A 12,950-nucleotide genomic window follows, 5' to 3' on the forward strand; every position below is an offset into this window, starting at 1 on the left:
AACGCATTTTTTCGAAACTGATTAGAAATTGGAGCATCATGTTCTTCCTAGCCCAACTACAACTCTTGTTAAGCTGCAAAATATAAATATAGACAATTGTATGAATGAATATATCTATCATAATTTCATACAACTCCTTTTTACGCAATGTTTATTTATTTGAGAATACTGCCGGCCAACTTTTGAGGGCCAAGGCATGATAGACAGCATCAAAAACCATCAATGAGTCTAATAAAAAAACAACAATAAACAAGTCGCTTAGTCATTGGTGACAAAAAAAAAAACAATTCATCAACTGCACTCGCAAATAAAGCGGTAGAAGCAATCGCCGTCACACTTGGTGGGAACTCATTCCACTCACAAACATAACGAGGAAAAAAGGAGAATTTAAAAACATTTTTTTCTGCAGCGGAACTCAAAGAGCAAATTCTCGTGCTTCTGCCTTGTATCACGACTCGCGTTACACTGCGAATAATCATCAAAATTTAGACCAGCTTTATCCCTCTATTGCATAATGTTTCATATTTAGAACGTAAAATTGATTCAGATTTAAGAAAAAAATTAGAAGTCTGAGCATCAAAATCAAGCGCAGGATCCGATCTTCATAATGTTTCATATTTGGCACAGAGCAGGTGGCGACATCTGTGGAGAGATACGCAAGGAAGGCTGAACGGTTTTCTTCTTAGGGCGTGGACGTTAAAGTCTGCCTCACAAACTGCAGTTTTTACTTTTTTTTTTTTGGTCAGTATGGATATTTAAAGTTTAGTTTCCAAAATTAGACCTATTTAGTGGGACATTTCAATATTATATATCCATTGTTAGTCTGCCGTGTTTTGTACGGAACTACGGCTTTGGGATAAAAATGGCCATGTGCCAAATTCGGAACACTATCAGTGCCATATCATTCGAAAGTAAAACTGTGCAATGGAGTCAAAGTCATTGGCTTCCCTTATATCTTTGAACTCTACAGTGGCCAAGAGAATATCGGTATAGACAAACCAGCCGACTACGGTGCCAGCGGAAACAGCGTTCTTCGTCTCACTAGGACGGTCCGACATCATGTCAAGCACAAGGTGCACTTTGACAATTATTTTACTAGCACGAAGCTGCAAGTAACGCTGGCCAAAGCCGGAATACTATCGCTAGGGACTGTCCGGGCGAACAGGCTGCGAGGTTGTCAGTTGAACTCCGAAAAAGAGCTAACTAAAAAAGGAAGTTCTTCAGAGGAACTAATGAGCGAAGTAGGCGGCATTGAACTCTCCTGCGTGCACTGGTTTGACAATCGCACAGTGACGTTCCTTTCTACTTTCATGGGGCAATCTGCAGTGCAAAAAGCAAAACGCTCGTCTTCTGCTAAAACGGAGTTCACGGATATCGACTGCCCCGATGTTGTACAGAAGTACAACAAGTACATGGGAGTTGTAGACCTCTTTGACTGTCTCCTTGGCCTCTACCGTATCCACATAAGGTCAAAGAAATGGTACTTCAGAATCCTCACACACATCTGCTTGATCTCTCAGTTGTAGCCGCGTGGCTTTTGTACCGAAGGGCACGTACGCAGCTTGAGAATCAGAAGGTCCCTGCGCTTCCAAATTCAAGGCAGAAGTTTCCGAAAGCCTGAGCCGTCAGAACAGGTCTATACCAAATAAGAGGCCTGGAAGGCCATCCTGCCACAGCCCTTAAGCATAGCTCCAAACGAAGAAATCTCGTGATTCGGAATAAAAACAGCGCGGAAAGACGAGGACCAGACAAAGAAGTGACACGGACGTAGCGCTGACTTACAACTGAGTTTATTGTACGCAAAATCGCAATATATATTTGCGGTGTCACGAACAAAAGAACAGAAAAAATGCAGCCCATGTGACGTATCACCAATAAAAATAAAACAATGATAAAAAACATATATATAAAAAATAATAAAAAATAAAAAAGCGCCATGACACAGCCGTACAGAGTATGTGCTAAAAAACGAGCAAGTCAGGGAACCAGAAAATTCATCTCTTTGCCTGATAGGGCCACAGAAGGACTGCTTACACATGCTGCAGCCAACCTCGCTATCTCAACAGCCTCTAAAATTTCCTGAGTGAGCTGGTCCCTATGACGCTTAACAACTTCACACCTTTGGAAGTCTCACTCGGGAAATTTTAGAGGATGTTGAGATAGCGAGGTTGGGTGCAGCATGTGTAAGCAGTCCTTCTGTGGCCCTATCAGGCAAAGAGATGAATTTTTGTAATTGTAAACACTTTTTTTCTCTTCACTTTTATATATAGGGCCAACTTTGGCTACTTTCCAATCTTGAGGCACGTCATAAGTTTTTAAACTACAAGAGTAAATCACGTAAAGGAACTTGGAACACCATTCAGCGTACGCTCGTAAGAAAGCGTTAGGAATTCCGTATGGGCCACTCGACATTCCAGTGTCAAATTGCAAAAGACTGTTAAATACAGCTTCTGTAGAGACTACCAAGTCACTGATTTTACAACTGTCATGATTAAATGAAGGAAACATACAGTTTTCAACGGTGAAGAGAGAGGAGAAAAAAATAAATAAGCTCACTTGCTATGCTCGCTTCATCGGCAAATGTCTGCCCGCTATAGCCAACCGGCAATGGCCAGGCGGCGCCAGCAGCGTGAGAGCGCACGGTTATACCCTGTCTCGTTGTAACTTGGCACAGGGTAAACGATAAGCCCCACATTGCGTACCGAAGGCTTCGAAATGCGCGACATATACGAGCGCAACGCACACATATTTGAGCATGACGCAGCGAAAAGCCTGATACTTCTACGGAGTTGAGGCGCGCTCCGGTGATACGCAGTCACGTTCCGATTGGCCCTCCAGGGCCGTAGCTTCCGCTATACTGGCACGTTACGCGATCACGGTTTCCTGGGATACCCAGTATTTCTTGATTCAGACACTAGGCTAAGAGGCGCCACCAGAGTAAAAGCTCACGTTTGAATAATGCAGCCGCCACTCCCAGGGGTACCCAATATTTCTTGTTTCAGTCGCTAGATGGCGCCAAACCAAACAGCATTGCAGGTTGCCTATTAATAAGCTCCTTAATCATCACACTTTTTTTTGTCAAATGAGCCCAGAACTTTCTTGGATTTTCTATGAGAAAGTTGTGCATCGTGACATTAAAGTAACGACATTTAGATGTGCGCACAAGGGTCAAGCAGCTTTTGGCGAAGAGGGGGAAGCGTAAATTTTAAACTTGGTTGGAACCAATCTACTCGGTTTATCTTTCGATTTAAATGTAAAATATCGCGCGTCACCCATGGATTGTGCCTCCTCCTTTTTGCCGGTCGCTCTGGAATAAACTTATCAACAGATGTAAGGATGACTTGCTTAAAAAAGAGCCAAATCTTATCTACTGAGTCCGGGTTCGCATCGTAAAACGCAAGAAATCTGTCTAGAGATATTTCCAAGTCTAAAATATCGGTATCATTCGCCCTGTTGAAATCACGATAAGATTTTGCTTCCGTTTTATTGTGTGCATGCTGCGGTGCGGATATGTCGCATACAACTATTGCATGGTCAGATATGCCATCCGCGATTGATACATCAAGAATACTTCTTGTAACAACCTCAGATAAAAACGCGAGATCAAGCAAGGATTCCCTATCATTTCACACACGTGTGGGACACTTCACCACTTGACTTAAATTATTACTAAAAGCAATATCAACAAGAAGTCTAGACTGATTGCATATCCCATTGGGCATCACGCAAGTCCAATCTATATCTGGCAAATTAAAATCACCGGTCATAACTATACGTGAAAATTGCTTGGTTTTAGAAGGAACTCAGATAAACTCTGTAGGACACCATTACTGGCCTGGGGACATCTATATACTGCTCCTACAAGTATTGATTGGCAACCAAAACGTATCGAAGCCCAGACCACTTCACAGTCCTGGCCGTGCTCAATAGACATGCATGGAATGGTGTCCTTCATCAAAAGAGCAAAACCTCGCCCTCCTGAGCCACGATTCCGTCGGAATACTTTGAAACCATGAGGAAAAACGTCATTATCAGGTATTTGGCCATGCAGGCGTTTCTGTTATAATTTTCACATCAGGGTTAAATGCCGATAGAACACCTTCAAGCTCTACCGCTTTATTGGCAACACTTCGAGCATTTAGGTTTACGAACCTAAAGGGGTGATAGAATCTTCCCCTTGCTTTGGCTTCGGATTCAAAGCACTGCGCTGGTTGACAACCCTCAGTCGGCCTAAGAATGGCCGGAAAAGGCAACCCTCGTGCCACAAGTCGGAGAGCTCGCTGTCCTCGATGTCCGAAGGAATTCCACGGCTCTCAAACCGTTTGGGGTCCTTCGTGTCTGCTATACAAAGCAAAAACACCGTCGTGCACATTGTTGCATCTGTGCAACATAGCTATCTTTTGCTTCCAAAGACACACTTCGTCAAAAATCATAAGGTTTTTAGTATTTACATAATCAGCAGGACATAGAGTTGAGTGGGAAATTATTTGCTTTGAATTACACTGTACAGAAAGTGATGTACAATAGCCAAGACTTGCCTGTATGACCTGTTGAGCGTTCACGTTGTGGCTGTCTTGCTTTTTGGGGGGCTGTTTCGCCGCCTTAGTACAGACGGCAGCACTGGACGACTCGCCTCACGGATGTATGTTGCGGAAATACAACAACGCGCAGAGCCAGCACTAAATGCATCTTGTACATGTTTTTATCGTCGTTCATTGCTATGCTGCAAATATGCAACAAGGTGCAGTAAAGGATTAATACATCAGAGAGAATAAACAAGGGGAGGTACAAGCCGATACATTCTCGTCTTGTCCGTCCCTTTGTATATTCTTGCAGATGTATTAATCGTTACCAACGTGTTTACCATAACTTTAGTTATTTTCTTAAAAGTCGGTGTTGTAGAAGAACTATTTAAGTTAATAATGAGCGTCTTATTTAGCGCATTTCGATGATTAGTGATTCTTGTTAAACTTTCAGTATAGAGTGGGGCAATATGAGCAGGTAAACGGACGTGAAACTGATATTGTAACCTGGTAGCCCTAAACATGTCACACTTAGCTCTGCAAAGAGGAGTTGAAAGAAACTATCCCGCATCTTATCGTCGCAGTGCGGAAGCGGGTTACATTTTACATAGTGTTCTGGGTGCACATTATGTGGCAGTTTCCGTCCTTCAGCTAGAACTCGGCTGTCTTATCTTGAATTGCTGCCGACTGAACCTGTTTCGATAGCCTACGACTGACATACGCCGCGGTTCTGCATTCCAGCTTACCAGGTAACTTTTCGCGTACTTAGCAATGTAAAAGAAGGTCTGCTTCGTGACATTTCTGCGATATTTTGATTCCTAAGCTTAAAAATCGTAGTAAGGGCGACGGACAACCAGATGGAGTACAGTTATGATAACCTGTGTGATGAGACGAGATGTCACCTTTGTGCCGGACAACAAGATCTGGCATGATGATTTTGTTGCCTGACCTTTTCGTCTCTACTGCTCCTATTATTTTTTTTTGTATCTCGATCCCTTTCCATCAGAATGGTAAATACTAGACGTCCCGTTCATCTTCTGATGTCCTTTGCTTCTGCAGCAGTATAGAAAATAAAAAAAATATAAGGAATGATTAAATGATAATTCTATATAAGCATAAATTAATGGCACCTAACGACGATGAGATCCTAAAGATATACTTATGAAACATTTTGCGTACACCAGCGCTAAAATTGTGTTATTTGAGGGGCTGGACATCGACTAGCCATTTTAACTCAATCAATAGGTACTCTTTATTCAAATGATTAATCGATTAATCGCTTTCATTTAGTTAAACGCATTATGTAAAAGAATTGTCGAACTGCACATTTTGTTTTATTGTTTTGTGCTGTGTTATCTATGACGAAATATTTTCAAGCATAATTTGAATAATGACGCTCCCCGAGCCAGCAAACAAAAACGCAGACAAGCAATTTTAGAGGTGAAATATTTTTACATTAAAAATTACAACTACATGATCACTCTGGATGACAATCAGAAGTAATGCTGAAGTTTTATACTGTAGAATACAACGGCGCCGCCTCCTAATAAAGATACATGCGCGCAAAGAATTAATGCAGGCGGTATTACTCCTTGGTCGAAATATTTAGCTCAGATCTGATCTCATAGCTGGCTAAATAAATAGTCCCGATTAAAGCATGTATCGACTAATCCTAATGTTAATCGATCAATCCTCCCCAGCTTTGAGCGATTCGAGACCTATGTTTGCAAACGTCATGCGATCACAGTCTTCAATCGATGCATTGTATACTTCGTCCTTCTAACTAAACACGTCTTACAAACGTTGTTAACACGAAAAGACATACTTTCTGGGTAATTTTTGAACAACGCCATCTATCTGAACGAACGCATTTTATATTCACAAAACTACCCATCACCGCCCAACGTCAGATTTTGTTTATATTTCCATTAGCAACGTAAGACACTCGTTAAACAGGTTCACAACTTAGACTTTGAATTTCAACTGGTCTGATGAAACCTGGGGTAGTTGTAGTGATGGAATAAATATGTGAACTTTAGAAAAGAAGAATAAATGCCAAGAGTTGTACGATTCATCGCTCATGCGAAGCAATTTGTAGCTGGTTAAAATCTTCATCAGGTGCATTCTTAAGTTACCTCTAGGTCTGTCACGTTTACACATCATTCATTTGCACTAGTAAACAGAGAGTGTTCACAAAGAACAAAAAGAAAAATGAAAAGACGTTTTCGTCGTTCGGGTTTTTCTTTTGTGCTTCTGACAGTAAAAAATGTCGAATGTCGTGAGATTGTTGTTTAATGGTTGTTGTTGTACGTCGCATCACCGTGTTTTTTTGTTTTGTTTTGTTTTTTAGTGCGACACACTGTTGTCCGTGCAACAAAAGCACGTGCTGCAGAACACTGGCAGCTGGTGTTTAATTCAAGAACTTGCTAGAATATAAATGAACAATCAAGTTTTTAGTTTAACTTCCAGGGCAAAGTGCTACAGAAAAGCCGCTAGGCTGCCGAATAAAGCATTTTAGCTGCTTACTCTTAAAATTAACAAAAAAGGAAAGTTTACTCCAAAATTGAAAGGTCCTTCAGTTATAAAGCCATTCTTTAAGGTACTCACGACTGGATTAGGCTTTAAGTTACAGTACAAAGGGCCGGTTGCACCAACGTTGCTTACCTTAACCCAAGGCCGCGGCTCTTTCTTAAGTCGGCTTAGCGTGCTAAACCGAGCTCGGATAAGCACGGGTTTAAATTCCGGTTGCACCAACGTAAGCCCGGCTTTACAGACGCGCCCCTAGGTAAACGATGGATTTGCGTAGGGAATGTAGGGACAAACAGAGCGAACTAGGGAACGCTCAGAGGGACGAATACGTTTGGAGGAGAGGAATCACGAGATGTGAACAAAAAAAAAGTTAAAGCCATTTACAATTCCCTGTAACACCGAATTAGAGTGCAGCTCTTGAGGAGGAGGAGGGAAGGGTGCTGGGGGGGGAGTGAAGTGACCTGGGGGGGTCACGTGACCTTGGGGGGTCACGTGACGATGCCAATGATGACATCAGTGACGTCACTGATGACGTCATCAGTGCCGACGACGATGCGGACTCCGATGACGTCATCAGCGATGATGACGATGCGGATGTCGGTGACGTCATCAGTGACGTCACTGATGACGTCATCCGTGACGTCACTGATGACGTCATCCGTGATGATGACGATGACAATGCGGACGCCGGTGACGTCGTCAGTGATGACGTCATCAGTGATGATGACGCTGACGATGCGGATGCCGGTGAGGTCATCAGTGACGTCACTGATGACGTCATCAGTGATGATGACGATGACGTCATCAGTGACGATGACGATGACGATGCGGATGCAGGTGACGTCATCAGTGACGATGACGTCATCGGGGAGGTCACGTGACCTCGGCGGGGGTCACGTGACTTCAGGGGGTCACGTGACCTCGTTGGTCACGTGACTTTGGTCACGTTAGATTGGGGAGGGGTCACGTGACCTCTGGGAGTCACGTGACCTTGGGGTGACCTTGGGCGTCATGTTACCTTGAGATGACCTTGGGCGTGCCGCGTGACCTTGGGGTGACCTTGGTTGCGCCGACGCCGACGCCGCTCAAGCCGGGAACGGGCCCCTAAGAGCTGCGCTCTAAAACTGCCGTAGTAGTCGTCGTCGGCGTCTGCTTTCGCTGTATTTCTTCGGTGAGTAAGGAATTAAAGGTCTCCAAATTCAATCATGTTTTCGCTTAACGTCTAAAAACAGGAGTCAAGGCTTTAAATAAACACGAATGCTCTTTACATCTGTGATTGTGTGTTTAATGTCGGTTGATAACAACATATTTTGACAGTGGCAGTAGTTTTCGTGCTCATATTTCGAGGTGAAGGAGCCATCGGGGGCCCCAAATCTCACCGAACGCGAGAAGGACACTCTACTGGCTGCATCGCTGAAGACAAAACATCATCGAGAATAAGTAGGCAGGTAAGATGACTACTAAAATCAAGTCATGCCTGAGACCGATGAAGTTTAAAACAGTGACGAACTCGCCACGGCAGCTGCGAAAATGCCCGGAAATTGTCGAATAGAAGTCGTCGAGAGGTCAGGTCACGAGACCTTGCATCGACGGTACTCGTTGCTATGAGCAAGGTGCCAGAACTGCACTGCACCGTCGTTGAACATCCGCTGCAGCCTCAAACGGACTTCAGGATGGCTAGGCTCGACATTGTATATGCTCCTTTTTTAGTACACGGAAGTGACGTCATCGCGTGTGATTGGTTGGAAGCAAAGTGACATAATTTTCCTAGAAAAATGTGGGCGGAGTTGGCAAAACTGGGCGGAGTCGGCTACCGGACGTGACAACAAAGTGACGTTTCCTTTTGTACCGAGTACGTTTCAAAAGGTACTTGCTCGGAACTAGGTGTCATTGGCAGCATGTTTTCGGCGGCGAGGCGTCGCCGTCTCGTCAATTCGACTTTTTCTCTAATAGAGCTCTTTTTCGCCGGAAAGGCTGTATCGGGAACACCGCGATGCATTCGAGCTCCCGGAGGAGATCTTTCGGAAGCAATACCGCCTGCCCAAGATCGTGGTGCGGTGGTTGTGCGACGAACTTCTCGAGGAACCGGAGGTGAGGAGAGTGCGTACCTCGTGGACGGTCATGACTGTGGAGCTTCAAGTGTTGTGTGCACTGCGCTCCTACGGCACGGGGAGCTTCCAAGGCATGGTTTCAAGCGACGAACACGTAGCGCGGGACCAAAAGACAGTCAGCGTTGCGGTCCGCGCCGTCTCCGTCGCTATCGTGCGTCGTCTCGGGGTCCAGCGTGGCTGGATCCACTTCCCCGAGACGCCGTGCGAGAGGTTCGACGCGGAGAGGGGCTTCAAGCCGCTCGGCAGGATACCCGGCGTCATCGATTGCGTGGACGGGACCATGGTCTCCATCGTCGGCCCGTCCAACAACGACCCCACCGTCACAAAGGCGGCGTACTGGTGCCACAAGTACTTCTACGCCCTCAACGTGATGGTGGTAAGTACACTCATGTTACGTTGTCAAAACGCGCCCCAAATCTGTAGAAAAAAAAAACGTATTGCCGATACGGTTTAAGTATGCCGTTTTATGACTGCGGGCTGTGGGGTCTCACGACTGCGCGAGCGTGTGTTCTACGTAGCATGTGAGCCGTGAGACGCTTCTCCCAAAAATAATACTTGTCTGTTAAAACGTGCAAGCTTCCGTAAAAAAAAAAACAAAAAAAACACATTATTTTTGTTTCAAGGTAGTTAGTTGTACCTTGCATCCAGGAAGGTGTGTTAACATAATAACTTAATAACAAAATAACTTAAAAGGTTCTGAAATTGCGACTGCGTTGTGAACCAAAAGTACAATCTACTACTTGTGGATTCAGGTAATTACATGTTAATATCTCTCTCATTTTCAGGTGTGTGACGCCGACTGCCGGATAATGTGCATCGACCCACGTATAATAATAATAATAATAATAATAATAATAATCTTTATTTCATCTTTTCCACATACAATTTTACAGAGCTTCATACCCCACATAAGCCTAAGCGGCTTGTGCGTAGGGCTTGTCCAGGGTAGGTGCACGACTCCTTCGTGTGGCAATTTTCCTGGCTCCGAAACCAACTCGAGCAAGGGCAGCTGCCACGCGACGGCCGGTTCCTGCTTGGTGACAATACTAAATTCATTCCTTACGCACACGGTGGCTCCCACTGCTTGAAAGCCACAGTACCATACGTACTGTGCTTGTTGTGAGGCACACAGACACAGTTGCTGGAACTCCTTGAAGTGAGACAACACCCAAAGTTTGGCCATTAATCTCTGTTTATGTCCACATAACTTTGACACTCTGCAGGCTGCGAAAGCCACACTACACCAATCTCACGACAGTGATAGACTGCGCAAGGCATGCGACCGCAGTGCGAGTCGCTGTCCGGTTCGGCCCACTCACTGTTACTGTCTGCCTGTACCCTCTTGCTGGTTGGTTTTTGCATAAAGTTGGAGCTCTTTCGCTGATCCCTGGGGGCTCGCCTGGTCGCTTTGACGGTCGTCAGTTTGTACGGAATGGGATCAATACCTCCTTGGCCACTTGAGGCTCGCCAAATCTGTCCTCGGGTCGTCTCTGTCCCACACACTGGATTCTTTTCCCTGACCCTTCTTCTTCGGTTTGCCTATATAGCTCCTCCTATTAGACCCTCCGTGTCCCAACAGGACCTGACTCCTTTCCAATCTAACCACTTCCTCTCTTTTCCCCATCTCCAACTCCACCGAGGATTAGGAAAGAGGTTCGTCGAACTGGCGCCTTATTCCCTTGCTTGCCAAAGACAAGGCCAGCGTGTTCTGTTCTGCCCGTGCCTAAGGTCACGGCCACACTCCCAAAAGCAACAGAGCTTTTATCTGTCGGATGCGAGGGCCTAGTAATGCACTTGCATACAACACAGCCCCACTGAGGAATCGTGCACACACCCCATACAACCCACCAGGAAGACACATAGTTACATGAAATAACAGGGAGTTTGCAGGCAAGCTGGTGCTAATTAATCATAATGTAAACTGATACTGTAGTGCAGAAATATTAAACTTTTAGGTCACACTTAAGTTACATTATAATTGACATAGTTGCACACAGCTCTTTTTGCTGTTTTCTTGCCTTACATTTTAAAAAGTAAAGAATGTAATATGTTCCATCCTCTACATGTGCAGGTGACAGCCGCTACCCCTTGGAGCCTTGGCTCATCCCCCCTTTCCCCGGGAACCACGCGACCTCCACCGCTTGCGGCCCGTTTAATAAGGCGCATTCCTCGGTCAGGTCTGTTGTGGAGCGCTGCATCGGGCTGTTGAAAAACAGATTCCGGTGCCTGCAAAGGCACCGGGCTCTGTATTACCACCCTTCAACAGCCACCGTCATTATTTCGGCATGTGCAGTGCTCCATAAGATCTGCCTTGCATCGAGCGAGCCAGAACCGGAGTCAAACTCCGACCCTGAAGAGTCAGAGTTGGAGTCTGAGCCGAGCTCGGACAATTCTGAGCCGAGCTCGGAGAGGTCAGCGTCGGCTCCCGAGAGGCTGGCTCCTGCCGGCCCTCCGGTCGGCCTTCCGGTCGGCCTCTCGGACAGGGGGAAGGCTCTGTGGCAGCGCCTTGTCGCCCGGTTCGGAACCCGCCGCAGACGTTCGCGTGCGGAGCGCCACACGCAAGGAGTCTGCCGCCACGACGGTAGCCCCGACTACCAGGGACACCGTCGGGAAGCCCCTCAGCGCCCTCACCGCGGTGGTGCCCAGCATGGACGCCGCCAGCGACAGGGAACCTCTCGCCACCACGACTCAGGTCCTGACCACCAAGGACCCAGTCACATCCTTGCCCTCAGTGAAGCCCTCCCCGTGGAAGCCGTAAAGTGCACACTTCACTTCCTGCTGCACAGTCATGGCCGTCCACAAGCAACATACTCTCTTCAGCTCCTACACCTTGTGAAGTTTGTCGCACAGCCAGCGTGCTGCCTCCGGATACGTGTCGAGTGCATCGCGGTGATATCGATACAGCCTTTTTTTTAATTTTTATGAGCAGAAGGCACGAGACGCAGTCGACAGTGACAGAAAAGGTTCGCAGGTTTAGTTGCCAGACCAACAGGTCATCTGGATTGCCCCTGTAAAGAACTGAGAATTAATTCAGATTACCTCTAGAAAGAAATGCTTCCTTTAGCAGAGGTTGCTTTCTTAGTTTCTGATTGAACCTGGGATATTGTTGTCGTGGACATTGTTTCATATTACAAATGCTTCAAAGCGTCCTGCCTTCTGCTCCATTTCATTATCTCTTTTATGGCACTTCATCATAGTTAGGTGATTGTGTTATCTTAAGACAGTGCACAGGTAGTTTGTTTTTAAAATTGCTTTATTTCTTAAAGAAAAACCTGTGACTTCATGAATAAATGTGTGGCAACATGGAATGTAATATTTCATTTATGGAAGTAAAACTGAGCATTGACTGGAACCTTGTAAACAATTGGGCAATCTGAAGTATAAATCACAGATATCTTGTTGAACACTCTGGTCTTATTTGAGCACAATAGTTAAATCTCGAAAGGAAAAACAATATATATATTATCTGACTAGCATACCAGCATATAAACACTGGACCACTCTGAAAAAATTATCACAGATGTTGCTCCAAACATTCTTATTTGAGCTTAGCAATAGCAAGTTCTCGAAAAATACAAAAATTATTTCTGACTAGAGATGCACCATATAAACACTGGGTCATTCTGAAGAAATATATCACATGTTTTAGGACACTATGAAGCACATAGTCTCTAGATTGCATATTGTCAGACATATGACAATGCTACATATAAAAAGCATAAAGGCCAAGTTCAGTGCTTAGGTAAGACAAAATGAATGTAGCTGCTATTGCAACCCATGACTAGAC

The 12,950-nt window shown here is 45.3% G+C and overlaps 1 pseudogene; it reads right to left on the reverse strand.

Annotated features, from left to right (window-relative positions):
- Positions 1 to 1,229: 1,229 nt before the first annotated feature.
- On the reverse strand, positions 1,230 to 4,372 carry LOC115321874 (annotated as a pseudogene).
- Between the last annotated feature and the right edge of the window lie 8,578 nt (positions 4,373 to 12,950).

Source organism: Ixodes scapularis, unplaced genomic scaffold (genome assembly GCF_016920785.2).
Source record: "Ixodes scapularis isolate PalLabHiFi unplaced genomic scaffold, ASM1692078v2 PGA_scaffold1__304_contigs__length_218370807, whole genome shotgun sequence".
Lineage (NCBI taxonomy): Eukaryota > Metazoa > Arthropoda > Arachnida > Ixodida > Ixodidae > Ixodes > Ixodes scapularis.